Raw genomic sequence first — 15,632 nt, 5'->3', positions numbered from 1 at the left:
ATTATTACATGTGGGCAATATCAAATATACGTTTATTTAATGTTTAAAAATAATGATTGAGTTAATGTGTCATGAATTGGCTTCAGGTGTAATAGTCTCTTACCATTTAACTCCGCAAAATTCTGAAATATTTTAGCATCGCTGTCATAAGACATACAAACAATAGTTATCTTTAAGAGTGATTTTTGGGTTTATGGACAGATATTTACTATTTGAAAAACATCCACTTTAATGAGCCACTGAATCCAATAAAAGAAAATAACAGCTACATGTAACAAAATCTACCAATGGCAAAATTATCAAATATATCAGTTGAGATGTAGCTTCAAGGTAAAATAAAATATATACAAGTCATGTTTCAATGTAACACAACAACCCGATTTTGAAGTGTCCAATACAGCGCGTTAATGACGCGGTTATGGTGCATGACAAGGCTGTCATTTTAAATATTATAATACAAAATGAAATAACTTTAAAATGTTAATAATTTGATATTTATTGAACACTAGCTGAAACGTATATAAATATGAGTAATTAGGAATCAGTCTTTGAATTTTTTTAAGAGATCAACAAGATCGGGCGTGATTAATTATATTATTAATGTAATGGTTAAAATTATACGTGGTATTTGTGCGAATCGCGTACCGTATATTTTACCTGTGTTTATTCTATTTATAGAGTTTCTGTTCAGCGCAAATCCTTTTTATTTAGAGATTATGTTTCTTTAAACTTATTAAAAATATCTTTTGAACATTTATCTAGTTGTTTTCGATTCTATTATGATAATCAGCAAAGTGAGACTAATTTGTGAAATTATTTATTTACTTATTATAATATTTGAGATTTAAACTAGTCTAACAAGTTTATACGGAGTCTCACTTCGCTGACGCCCTTGAGAGTGTTCAGGTGTGAAACGGGTGAAACGTGTGAGTGATACTAGTACCTTACATTATTTACGGTAAGAGAGTTATTTTCATGTTTGGAATAACTATTCATTTGTATTATATTCCATACACAGTAATTTAAATATCATTTACGTGAGAATAATAAAATTGTTTTATATGCAGACTGTTTAGAGAAATGTATAGCGATTTGAGATAACTTCTAATAAGTCTGTAGTATTTTTGGATTTAAGCATAAATATATGTGGTGTTTTTTTTATTATATACAGTCATACCTGTTGCAAGTGAGTGCGCTAGTCTACTAATTGACTGTGTGTGGCACCGCCGCCATATATTGGAGGTTCGTTGATGTCATATTTTGAAGTAAATGCAAATTGTGTATTATTAATTTTTTAGTGTTTCTGTGTGTGTCTATTTGTAATATGAGTTATTTTGTTTATATAGTAGCTCATTGCCAATAAATTTAATATTTAATTGAAATAAAGAACTTGAACAGAATAAGCGATTTTATTCTATTACATTAAGCTCATCCACCATTAATGGATTTGATAACATCGAGCGCATTTTATCATCTGATAATAATCAAAGAGTGATTCCTTATTTCTAAAATAAATCCAGCCTCTTTAAACGAAGATATTTGAACAAAACGTTCAATAGCCGTTCCAGGTCGGGGGTTGGTTTGGGGTGGGGGGAGGCGGGGTGGATACTTTTTAACATATTAGTTTCGACTTTAGGACGAGAATTTCAGACCTCAAATTTTCCAAGGGGGTCACGACACCCAATACTCCTTTGCTACGACTGGCACTGATTTCCTTTTTCCGAAATAAAAAATCGACTTTTGCTTTCGCTTTTAATTCAAAAAAATCTTGGGAAATCCTGTTACTATTAATAGCTGTCAAGGAAATTACGACTACTGACGAAACTTAATAGATTAGTTGCACTTACTGGCTTTTGAAATATTTGTGATCAAATTCTAATTTTAATTTATCAATGTTTCTTGTAAATATGGTGGTTGTTTTCTGCATTTGACAAACATATACATTTCTTGGTAACTGAAATCTTTCTACCAGATATGAATAAGTAATTTATTGGCATATCTGTGAACCAAAAAAAATAATTTATGAAACACCACATGTAGTGTATTTTAAAAGTTGTATTTAGATAGGAATGTCGTATGGAAAAAATTGAAATTGAAATTTATCCGTTAAGCTTTAATCCTATTTCAATCATTTTGCATACAAATAGTATTTTCCCCTATATTGATACGCTCTCTAAGAAACTAATGTGCAAAGTGATCTTACTTGCATTATTACATGTATATTGTCAGATTGTCGTTTGTCTAATTAAATTAATAAAAACGCAACCAATAAATGAATACTTTAGAACGGAACGCATTCCATCGTTAAACCGGGTCCGTAGGACATTTATCATTTTAACGATAGAACATTCTATCTACACTTTCCTAAGTACATGTACTTGATGACAAATCTAAGTCACCATTGCAAGGCGGTAAATTCTGGCTACTCACACTTCAGTATTGATTTTCAATAGAATTGAATAAATAGTACTTAACATATGCATGAAAAAAAATACTTTATTAACAATCAATTTCAGTCTTTTTATTAGGGAAGAAATCATTAATCGAATACTTATCTTCAGCTGAGTTGATAGTCGATCACATGTCTCCTAAATCAACAAAAGTTTACTCTCTTTACATCATTCATGTGAAAGAACTGTAAAAAGAATAACAGCAAGAGAAAATTGTACTATTTCGAAAGAAAAACAAATCTAAAATGTATGATGTAGCCCTTTTCATAAAAGGAAATCTCTAGTTTGTGAGCAAATAGATTTTTTAGTGGAACATTTTAATAAACATTTATATTTTTCAGTGTCTTTGCGTGTAATAACATTACGTATCAATAAATTCAAATGCCGTATAATTGTGGCGCAAGCGGGGTTTGCTTATTTATTTTCAAATATTTAATCGTACAATTGCTGGAAATTATATAAGGAATAAGGAATCATTCTTTGAGTATTATGAGGTGATAATTTCGGTCGGGGCGTGATCAAATCCAATAAAGCCTTTATGATAGCTTTGATCACACCCCGACCGAAATTAACACCTCATAATATTCAAAGAATGATTCCTTATTACTTATATTTATATAAGTTTAAGCCATTGTACGAATAAATATTAAAATATAAATAGGCAAACCCCGCTGGCGCCCCAATTATACGTCATTTGAAGTTATGGGTTATATAGTACAAAATCGATACGTAGTGTTATCACTGGCAAAGACACTGGGAAATGTAAATATATAGATATAAGAAATAAGGAATCAGTTTTTGGAATATTATGAGCTGATAATTTCGGTCGGAGCGTGATCAAATCTATCATAAAGCCCTTCGGGCTTTATTAAATTTGATCACGCCCGTACCAAAATTATAGATTTCATCAATGCATATCTACGAGTAATAGTCCTAGCACGGAACATCCCATGCAGCTAAGGTACGGCTTAATGCAAAATAAAAAAAAACCCATATATATCAGTTACATACATCCCTATGTTTCATTGAAACTTTGTTTTCAGTATGAGCTTCAGTTAACGTTTAAAGAACACTTAATGAATACTATATAAAAAGCCCATTATATTGAACATCAAAGCTATGTTAAGTCTATCCGAAACTAAATTTATATCGGAAAACGATACTATTTTAATTATCGAAAAAATAATTTAACCGGTCGAATTTCTTTAAAACTTTATCATATAAATTAACAGCGTTATCGAACACTATATTTGATGTATGTTTGTGACGTCATATGTTCTTATTAAGCGTATCTTAACACGGCAAATGGTTATAAAAATCGCATCTCCGCAAGTGATACATGCATATGACTTTAAATGAAAAATATTTTAATGAAAAATCCATCGATAAGTTTTGTATTTTGCCGTTCATTTGAATATTTCGTTTATTTGAAATATTGCCAAAACATTTCGTACCATCATCGAAATTAGGTACGATTTACCTTTTAAGCTCAATTTACACAACATTCGGTCAATTGGCAGATTTTTAATGTAATGCTTGAATGACTTCAATTCTGTCAAAACGATTTTCTGAGTGGTATAATCATATTTTTCTATATATGTCCTTTTAATTTCTGTTATTTCAATTAAGTAAGCTGGAATTCTTAAATTTTATTTAAGTGATACTAATTAACTCCACATTGTAAATTGCTGATTATTTATTAGGTGTATGTATCACGTCTTTTAAAAAAATCTTTAATTTGATTCACTCAAAAATTGTAAAATTGTGTGTCACGTTCAGCTTTTAGTTAATTATCTTCTTTTAAAATAGTTTTTATCATGCCATTCTGAGTTTGTACTTTATATGTTAAAATAACTGTACGTGCGAAGCTGTTTCATGCCAAAAACGGAAATAACCCAAACATTTCTAATCAATTTTTAAATCTGCATTTCTGAATTTTTATCCAACACTAGAATACAAAATGATTGAAAACCCATTGGTATTAGTTTCATATAAACGATTTTCATTTTGTCCCATGGTTGAATTAAATGACTGGTGAAAGAGATTTATGTGATTTTGAAATTCAAATGCGAACCATGTGCTATTTTTGATAGACAGAAACCCAGTGTTTAGAAATAAATAATCTATAAATAGTTCCGAGAAAAGCATTTTCGGAAAACCATTTCCCTGGAAGAAAAAAATAACGGTAAAGTAATACATATCTGTCCATGTTCTATGACGGAGAGGTAAGGTTTTACGATATTGCACAATTGTTGATGAAATAATATGTTATCTAATACCTTGAAAGTTTTCTGTAAGTACGTAAATACACTCATGACAAGTAAACAAATTGTATGCCTTAATTCGTCTGTGTATGTCTTTAGTCAGTTTGTTTTTCGAATATTTATAGGTAAAAAGGATTACAAAGGATGCGCAACGAAAATGACAAAAGCTTTGCCATGTTTATGGTTGTTGCTGAAGCAATCAATATTTATCTAGATTGGAAATTCTGTAACGAAGTCATGAAAACTTCTGAACCTTTGAGCGACAACATAAAACAGTGCTGTTGGTGGTTTTCCTCATGGGGAATCTTTATATTTCTTCCAACATTGTTAAGCCTTTGTTGTGATCTAATAAGATATGACGATAATGAAAACCCCTGCTCTCTGGTTCTTTCGCTGGTGTCAACCATAACTAAAGATATCCCTCAAGTCGGTGTTTCTCTTGTCGTGGCTTGTCATAAGACAACTTTGTCAACCGGAGTTCAATTCTTGAAATCTTTGCACGGAATCATTGTACACTTCATAAGGGGGATAAAAATTCTTTACGACTTTGGACAGAGAAAGAAAACTTTTAGTACTGCATTTGATGATTATGAGTGTATGAAATTCTTTGAAGGAGTTTTTTGTTTTATTTCGTTTATTTGCTCAGTTGCGCTACTTATTGTTTTATTGTTGCCTTCAAAGGCTACGATTTTGTCGTTCAAAGATTTTCTTGAAAAATTGTAAAATCCTGTATGTTTATTTAAATGTACTGAAATACGATTTGTTGTACTGATGTGTTACTTATTATTTGATTTATATTAGAAAAAAATGTTTTATATGTAAAAAATAAATAAATCGAAAGCTTCAGCACTAAACTAACCAATTTGTTTAATTGCAAATAATGTTTGTTTTACGATATTGATGTGTTTTTGGCAGATCAAAGAAATATACATCTTACTAGACTTTGACCCGTGCGTGCACGGGTTGACATTGCATATGATATCGGGCATTTACAAAATAGATACATCGAAACACTTATTGTTGACATTTGCATAACCAAACTTCAAAGCTACAATAATGCTACCTGCTGAGTTGGAATAATCTGTGTTTCGGGAAAGGCCTTCACAACAGTTAAAATGCCTCCCATATAGCCGTAACAGAAAATTGCAGAATCGCTCCAAAACGATTTTGGAGAAAATTAATAAAGTTGCATTGAAAATAACAGTCAAATTGTTCACAACAAACCATTTTGAAGCTGTAAATACCTTTTTCGAAAAGTTTAATTCTATAATTGCAGACTTCATCATACTTCAACAACGTTTTTTTTACATACAATGTTGACATTTGAAACTCTCGGGATTTTTTTTTTATAGTAAATGCACTGTGTTAGAGTTATCTCCCGTATTGTCTTTAATGAACATAAAAAAAATTCAAATGAAAATTAACACGCATTTGTTTTATCGTTTCCAAGTTTAACCATGCAAATATGATATTGTGGAAACATAAAATAAAGAGCCTCCAGTGATTTAGCGTGAATGTAATGCACATGCGCAAAATTGTAAAATCCAAAAAATTCAGATGATTTCCGGAATTTTTTGAGGAATTTTCGTTGATTATTAATAAACGAAGCTTGATTTAGAAAAAATAAAAACAAATTGGTAATCTTCAAGTACCAATGATGTTTAAAATATAAAAAACAAAAGACAGTATTATTCCGATTTATCAATATTAAAGCTAAAAAAATTCGAGTCTTTTATTTTAATATAGTAGTATAGATGAGTTAAATGATAAAAATAAAAGCTATTACATCAATTCAACAATAAAATTGCTATAATTTTTTTTTTAAGTTTTGAATTAAGTACCACCTTTCTAAGTTAAAATCATAATATGACTTTATCTGCCATGACAAGGGGTTGGATACTGTTGTAATTATATTGAAACAAACATCCGATTAGTATAGAAAACCTGGTTTTTAATGATTGGCAGTTCTTAGCTTTTTAAAAATGGTAATTATAATTTTAATATGTTGAATATACTCCATGAATTTATATTTAAGATGTCACTTACTGTCATTAAATTTTATTTTACTAATGATTTGTGTTTAACAAATTTTGCATACATAGGTGTGTATTAATGTTTTTTTTTGTGGAGTGGAGGTTAAAAGATAACTCCCTTTTTATGTGTCACGATAAATAAGTAAAATCATTTACACTTATTATAGACACCATCCATCCCTGATCAGTTTAATTAATTTAGCAATATTAATTACCTTTCGGAATTTTTTTGTAAACAAACTTCTATATTTTTGAAAATATGGAATTATAACGTGCGTTTGACTAGACAATTAAAGGATATAGGTTTTTGGCGGGGGGAGGGGGGACTGATCGCTATTAATAAAAACATAAATCTCTGTAATTCAAATTCGATACCTGCGAATTAATAGACTAGAGGTATATTCAGTATGCTATATTATATAGATAAACTTAAAAATAAAGTAAAAAATGCGATATAAAATATTAAAATATTTCGTTATAACCAAATTTTTTATTAGGGTAAACCAAAAATAATTAACTAATTGAAATGAATTTTTTATTTGTTTTTTTTTATTATTTAAAGGAAAACATCCTCGCAATTTTCATATCTTTATCTTGATTAAATTAACCTTTAAATTTTGACATTGTGGCGCATGTCGAATTTATGAACGAGTATGCTTTAATTTTAACAGTTTTATCTCATACAATATTTGATATCAAACCATAAATTTATTGCAAATAATAAAACCCTTTGTAGCTCAAGTTTTAATTTTTTGTGTTTTTGAATAACTGATCATAAATAACGCCATTTTTAACGCTTTTTGGAACAACACCAGTATAAGCAGTAATTAATAAATATCCTAACAAAATAAAATTTCGTTCTCTCAATATTTGACATTAAATTATATTATATTCCTTTTTTTGTTATTTTTTAAAGGGAGCACCACTCGAGTATTACTAGTATGCATTGAACGGGATTTGTTCATATCTTTTTTTTTCAACAATGGGCACTAGTTTTCATTTTCTGAAATAGAACATTGTCTTTCACTTTCGTTTCCCATTCGAAGAAGTCTTTGGAAATCCTGTCACTATTAATAGATTTAAAGGAAGAAGAGACTGCTGACGTAACCTAATTGCTTCGTTGCATCTTGCTTGTTAGATATCCAATTATTTTCCTATCAATGTTGCATGTAAATTAAATATAACAAGTTTTTTTTTAGCGTTTGGACAAAGTTAAATATCTTAGTACGGTAACATAAAACCGTTTGTGCAGATTTGAATAAATTGTAAGTTAGCATTTCTAGTAAGGTAGAAGAATTTGCAAAATCTGAAGTACACTATCTATTGAACGTTGTGTTTAGACATACATATAGTATGAACGATATTTAAATCCATCCGTAAAGCCCTTATTTAATTTGAATCATTTTAAATACCAAAATAAGTTCGTCAATAAGTTAATAAATCTCTATACAAGGCAACGTGCATATATCTTATTTATATACATGTACTGTCATTGTTTAATTTCTCTAAGTATAAAATCTCACACCTAGTAAATTCAAGTTTTACAAAATAACATTGTAACTCATTCTCAATCAATGTTTGCTGAGAACTGCATTCAATGCATAATGGCTCTACGTGTATATTGATTGATAATGCGACTAATGAAAACATTTGCATTGTCAAAGCCACAGAAGATGAATCCAGATAAGCGCTTTTCATTACTTTTAGAACGATTTCTGAATCAACTGTATATTTTCAAGAAGATATTTTTGAAGTATTTTGAAATAATTAAAGAGGCATGGTTACGATTTTGGTCAAATTTGTTTCTGTTCTTATTCTTTACAATGATTTAGAAATGCATTCCTAATGATCAAAGAAAAATTAAGTTTCAATCGTAGAGTTAAAGGTAAGCAACAGGGCTCACAATTCCTTTTGATGTTAAACAAGGCTCCTATCCTGTTTTTGTTTACATTGGTCCAATAAACGGGTGAAAGTTCTTTTTTAAGCTGATTTCCCCCTCTTCTAATTCGTTTTATTCATAAATTAATAGTTCCTAGAGTTGATCGTATTTATTTTAGGTCTAAAACTGGAAATTTTACTTCAACTCTCAAAACGTAAACGAAAGCTGTGTTCATATGACAGAGAATTGTGAGCTCTGTATCTCGCTTATCGACAAATGACACTCAAAGTTTGGTTGACTACTAGTGTTTAAAATACCTTACTGATGCATTTTAAACATTCAAAACTGAAATATAATTTTTTTAATCAGAATATGGGCCATGCCCCTTTAAAATGATACGAAACATGAAAGAATATCAACAAATCAAAAATTGAGAAGGAACCAAAATTGATATATCTTTCATCAAGGACATGTATTCAAGGACCATTTCATTTCATTGGTGAAGAGTTTTTGAATTATTTACGGTTTCATTTTTTTTAAAACTCAATGCGTCCTTAACATAAACAGGAAAATAGAACCGGTAGCGACAGAATAAATATTACCATTTTGATTTTAGAATATAGATTAATCTTTGGGCTATTTCCATTTCAGTTTATACAAAATTGTATCAAATTGAATAGTTTTCCTAATTTATGAGATCATGACTTGTATGTATGTGCGTATGAATGTGTTAAATGTACAGTGTATTATAAAATGAAAAACTGTAAATAAAAAATAAAAAAAAATCTTTGGGCTACATTTTAATGCATTTTCATGGGAATTTAAAAACTTAAAATAGAAGATTCATACACGTGTGTACATGTCTATAAAAGGGGAAAATGTAGAAACCTTCATAGTTGCATTTTGTTGTGGAAGAAAAAGAAATAATCTAAAACAAAGTGAGTCAATTGCTTTCCATCTTATCTAATTAAATGCCTTTATAATGTAATAGGTATGTAAAAGAAGAAACACTTCGTTGTAATATTAGTAATTGGAATAGCATGGTGCACACAGCGCTAGCCATACAGCAATTAGTTACTTAGATCGAGTGAAAACAATCATATTTTTTATCAAATTTATATAGATTTAATAGATATAGACACATTTAGACATTTTTTCTCTATCAATGTAATTTTTTTATATAAAAAATTAGAATCAGTTTCTGTACGAAAAATGATTCGTAATTAAAAATTACGCGCCATACCTAAGAAAATTACCATTTTTTCATGTTTAAACAAACTAAGAATTGATGAAAAAAAAATATAATAAAAAATCCCTCCAAATTACATGACTGACACATTTTGTAATTTTCTTTTGCAGATATGGACTGCTGCAAAGTGTTCCGGTTTCTGTTTACCTTGGCTTTGGAGTTGATAGATCTTGTGTTGGACTGGGAGTTTTACTACGAGATCAGCAAATCAGTTGAGGTGAACTATGAAGTGCAAACTAGCATCCTAGCTTTTGCCATCGTTGGGTCGTTTCTATTTCTGTTGATAGTTGCCAACAAAATTAATTTGTTCTGTTGCAACGAATGTAGTGACGACGAAGAAGAGGACGCGTGTTCGATCGGACTTTCTCTACTATCAACGATCATTGAGGACATTCCTCAAATTGTTTTAGCCACCGTCGTTGCCTTGACGACAAAAGAACTTGTGTCTCCAGTACAGGTTGCAAAAGCTGGGTACGCAATATTAGAGCCTTTCATTAAAATTGTAATGAATGCTGTGGAAATACACGAAATAAATAAACAGCACAAACCAAATATCGGGCGGAAAAACTGCAAAATCGTTGAAATTGTCATCAGTGTCATTCTTATGATATGTTCTATAACTCTACTCATCAATTTGATAAAACCTCTAGAACATTACATTAATTTGTAAAGAAGAAAATATTTATGTTTTTTTGTTTTCATGTATATGCAAATATTTGTGTACAAATTATTTGATATGGATTTGTAAATCAATCCCTACATTAATGTTATTGGGCATTTGAATAAAATCTTTTTAATGTTAAGGTAATTGCTTTTTTACTAAAAAAAATAAAACATTGTTTCTGAGAAATTACAATCCGTATAACGCATCGGAGAAAGTATTTCCAAATAGGCAATGTGATCTTATAAATTACAAAGCAACATAATACTAATAGTATTAGGCATCGTTCATTACAATATTCTTTTAAAATTCGAATTATTCTAAGTAAAAGTAGAAGACGGAAGAAATTAAATGATTGACAAAATAAACAAGGAAAAGCGCCGAAATAAAAGCAGGGTAAAACATACTACTGTCTTGTTAAAAAATATATTCATGTCTTGCTAGCCCCCCCCCCCCCTTGCAAGAAAAAAAACCTCAAACTTCTTTAAGTTATATCGACGGTGGCAGTGAAAGGGTTGGATGTGAAGGTTGGCCCCTTCAACTCAAAAATGTCAACGACGAAATAAATTTAATCAATCGGCTCATAAATGACAATGTTCAAATTCGTTAGCACTATTACACATGTACCAACACTAATCTGGCAAGAATGTAAAAATCTAAATTGATTAAGCTTATAATTCTGTGATTAATTCATGAAAAAAATGCCGTGTTTCGGATTTGGAGGATCATAGATTTAGTACACGAGAAAGAGAATTAGTATGAGAATATGTACACATTTATTTGCTTTACATATGTAAACTCTGTTTATATATATATATATATATATATATATATATATATATATATATATATATATATATATATGAATAGACAATTTCTATTGTTCGTGTCGTTAGCCATTTTTAGTGCTTTATATATTCAGTTTACTGGCTTAGCATATATTTATTAGATCCGACACTTTAAAGATGCCTAGTGTTGTTGATTCTATTCAGTGCTTTATGCGAAAGCGAAAGCTATGATCTCTTGCAGAAAATGACAATCAATGCCATCGTTAAAAAAGAAAATAGTTGCAGATTTTTTGTTGATAATGAGACAGAAATCCAAACTTTTATCTATGTTTATTAAGGGTAATTCAATTACTTGTGTTTCAATGAAAGAGTATGCAATAGCAGTAATATAACAACTTACATCGAGATTAAATAATAATTAATTTGACCTAGAATTGTTAGCAATTAGCAGACAGATTTCTTTTAAGAATCATCGACACCCCACTATATTTTTTGTTAATACCACCAAAGTGCAAAAATTAAAGTAGCTTTAAACATTCAATGATAAAGAATTCCTATTTCTCACATTTAATTCAATATAAAACGGGGAAAAAATTTAAAATGAATGCAGGAATTTAGAAATTAATCATTTCTAATCTTTCTAATTCTCATGTACCTAACATATGGGGCCTACATATTGCATGTCAATTTCAACAAGAGACATCTCTCTAACTAATGATTATCACAAAAATCATTTTATTAATTTAAGTAGCACTCATAAGCCTTTAAGTACAGCAACTCTCAATTTTACAAAATGCTACCTAAGATCAACTTAATAGGACACATTTGACGATAACTTAGGAATATCTTAATTTAGAATATCAAAACCTTCTACTGTAACAATTATTATTAATTTTCCAGAAATCAAAATGACGGGGTTTTTTTTAAACAATATGTATCAGGACAGAATTGACTTACAAGTAAATAATCATTTAAACAACACGTGTGTATTCTTTGAGGGTTAATAACATTTAATTATCTTGTCATTCAAGTAAATGTAATACACAAACACGCGCTTTTCATAGAATTGTTAACGGTTTATATATGAACACACAAGTACAAACACAACCAATTTTCCTTTAACTCTGCAATATATAGAATACATGAACATGATAATTAAGAAATAAGTTGTAATAGATGTATATCTCGAAAAAAAATACAGTTTATTCAAAAGATAGTGAATTTTTTAAAGTTTTTTTTCAGAATGAAGTGATAAAAATTAAGAATGGTCACGCATGGCTTATACCAATCGATGTAAGTTTTCTTTTAAGCCAAGGACATTAAAATCATTTCCAAAAGTAATCAAAACAATGAATGTAACTCACGTTGTGTACAATGTAGAAATTAAGCAAAAGGTGAATAATTTACATCCGCCAAGCAGAGACAGTATTCGCGAAAAAGAAAACTTAATTGGTTAACTTCTAGGCAGGCATGTGGCAATGGAAAAAGGGGTGAGAGTTCGGGGACCCCCTCCACAAGATTTTGTTAAAATGAACATACATGATAGAAAAAATTAATATGCCCCCCTCCCGGATTGAAAATTTGACGTTTGTTGAAAATGCTGCATGGATCTGTAAAAAAAATTTGCTTTATTCAACCGGTCTTAAAAAAGCTTCATAACAGTCCAAATATCCCTAAATATGTGATTTTTCAGCCTTAGGACAGTCTTAGGAAAAGGTAAGTGATGTACTAAATTTGGGACAAAATTATGGCGATTCCTAAATTTAAGAGAGCTTCGAGAAACAGACTTAAGACTAAGGCGTGTCTTTAGATGTACTTAGGACACATCATAGTCCTTAGATAGATTTGTGAACATGCCTGTTGGGTCTTTCATTACGTTATACTTGTTAGTGTTAATTTGTTTAACGGTTTTCCTCTTTGTTTTGTTACGTTGTATATTAATGACCGACCCCTTCTGTCAGAACCCTAAATACGTATGCTTTCGAATATTTACCAAAATAGAATATATAAAAAATCACTATCAAAACTGTATATATGTTTACAAATGTGAAACACAAAAATATAAAATACAAGCATATGTATATATAAATTAACTCCAAAGAAATAAGTGGTTGTACAGTTTTATGTAACATATTTTGACAAACTTTGACTACATTAAACAAAACAGAATCTTTTAAAATTACATATTGATGTACTGTTTTAGAGGCTTTACCAAATTGACAAGTAGGAAAATAGAACCAAGCATAATAATAATGCTGATGATAATTTCAATGACTTTGCAAATTTTTCGTCCGTTGTTCTGTTTGTATTTTTTCCTCATTTTGCAAATCTCTACGGCATTCATTACAATTTGAATAAAAGGTTCTAATATAGCGTACCCAGCTTTAGCTATCTGTACTGGAGACACAAGTTCTTTTGTCGTCAAGGCAACGATAATAGCTAAAACAATTTGCGGAAGATCCTCAATGACCGTAGAAAGTATTGAAAGTCCAATCGAGCACGCGTTCTCTTCTTCTTCACCATACATACAACAAAACAAGTTGATTTTATCAGCAACTATTAATAGGAATAGCACAGATCCAACGACAGCAAAAGCGATGATGCTAGTTCTAACTTCATAGTTCACCTCATCTGTTTTGCTGATTTCGTAGTAAAACACCCAGTCAAACACAAGATCTAACAACTCCAAAGCCAGGGTAAACAGAAACCGAAACACTTTACAGCAGCCCATATCTACAATAGAAAATTTAAAATATGTCAGACATGTAATTACGGTTCGTTCTTCTTTACTCCCCTACCGGTTTCACCGGAGGGGACTATAGCTTTTCATCTGCGTCCATCAGTCTGTCTCACCTCAGTTTTCCACACTTTTTTATTGCGTTTGAAGAATAATATGAAACTTGCTGAACAACTTCAAAATGTCAAACTACAGATCAAGTTTACACTTCTGTAGCGTCTGGTTGACATATTTTTTATATTCCAATTTTTTGGGAGTTGATTTTAATCAACTCTCCTATGCAGTTACTCAGGAAAACCGAAAGTGAAACAGTGTTTGGACCTCAGCACAAATCACTGTTGCTGACAAGACTTAGTTCTTAAAAATAATTCATAAAATCGATGTAATGTATGCTAAAACATTGTTTTTCAAGGAAACTCATTTATAAATACCATGAAAATAGTCAGATATTAAATGGTACGAACAATTTAAATATTTTTTGTAGTTGTATGTATTCCTACGCCAGAATGGTCGACCCCGTGTAATTTGTCGTCGGGGGGGGGGGGGGGGGGGGGGGTTCTTGTCCGAACTTTGTGTTAGCGATAAGGATGCTTTTGGAAATAATTCTTTTATTCAGCCGAGCTCTATACTTAAATTATTTGTTGCATGTACTCTAATAAATATTTACATGTATATTCATCATGCATTATTTCCAGTTCTAAGATGATATCTGAAGCCGATCGAATTCTTCACTCGCATCTTTTATACATTATCTTGATATACACCAAACTCATAATTTATTTTCCCGAAAAACCATACTTCCTAAAAAAGGTTATTATCTAGAGATAAAATGATTATAGGCCTATCTAACATATTTTCCCTTCCCCATTCCGGCGATTACGGCATGCCTTTACCTGCGACTAGCTTTTTCTATCGGTGACATCACTGTTTCCATATATGGTAATGTCAAAATTCGACAAACTTGTAGACTTTACATTTATCGATTTGTAACATGTCAGCCTTGCTATTTCAGAAAACAGAGATACAAATGCAGAGACTACAGAAAGAAAGTGTGTATTAAGTGGCAGGTTACATATAGATAACAAACAACATTTTACAGCTGCATCTTTAGGAAAAATTAGATAGAAGGCCTGCGGGGTCAACTCTAAAGTGTTGATGCCTGAGTTTGTTAGGTAATACTATCAAAACTACACTCATTCATACAGAGGCTCACACACCAACACGACTGCATATTCGGATTTACAAGTTTACAAGTCCGTATTTTTTACACGATTACCCTCCATAGGCATGTACGTTGATGCATGTTCTTCTAAAAGAAATAATGTTGTTTGAATTTTTTGAATATTTTTTGTGTAATTTATGGATATAAAAAAGAATGTAAGGTGTATCTACCACTGAAATGTTAAATTGAAATTTCTTAGTTAATCAAATTCACATAGATAGAGAGTAAAGCCTAAATGTTTCCTTTTCAGTTCAATATAAAGACAATTGCTTTTACTTGATTCTTAATATATTGATGTATATACAATGCAATACTTAAATAATTGATTAATATTAACAGCAGAGTTTTA

At 30.4% G+C, this 15,632-nt stretch overlaps 1 long non-coding RNA gene across 1 annotated transcript; it reads left to right on the top strand.

Moving 5' to 3' along the window:
* The first annotated feature begins 35 nt into the window (after positions 1-35).
* Positions 36-1,403, top strand: LOC109620762 (uncharacterized). The gene is made up of 2 exons (XR_010709821.1): positions 36-958; positions 1,172-1,403. It is a non-coding gene; the product is annotated as an uncharacterized lncRNA (long non-coding RNA).
* Positions 1,404-15,632: the final 14,229 nt, after the last annotated feature.

This window comes from Magallana gigas, chromosome 9, assembly GCF_963853765.1.
Source record: "Magallana gigas chromosome 9, xbMagGiga1.1, whole genome shotgun sequence".
Taxonomy (NCBI): domain Eukaryota; kingdom Metazoa; phylum Mollusca; class Bivalvia; order Ostreida; family Ostreidae; genus Magallana; species Magallana gigas.
This window is presented reverse-complemented; position numbering and strand designations above follow the sequence as displayed.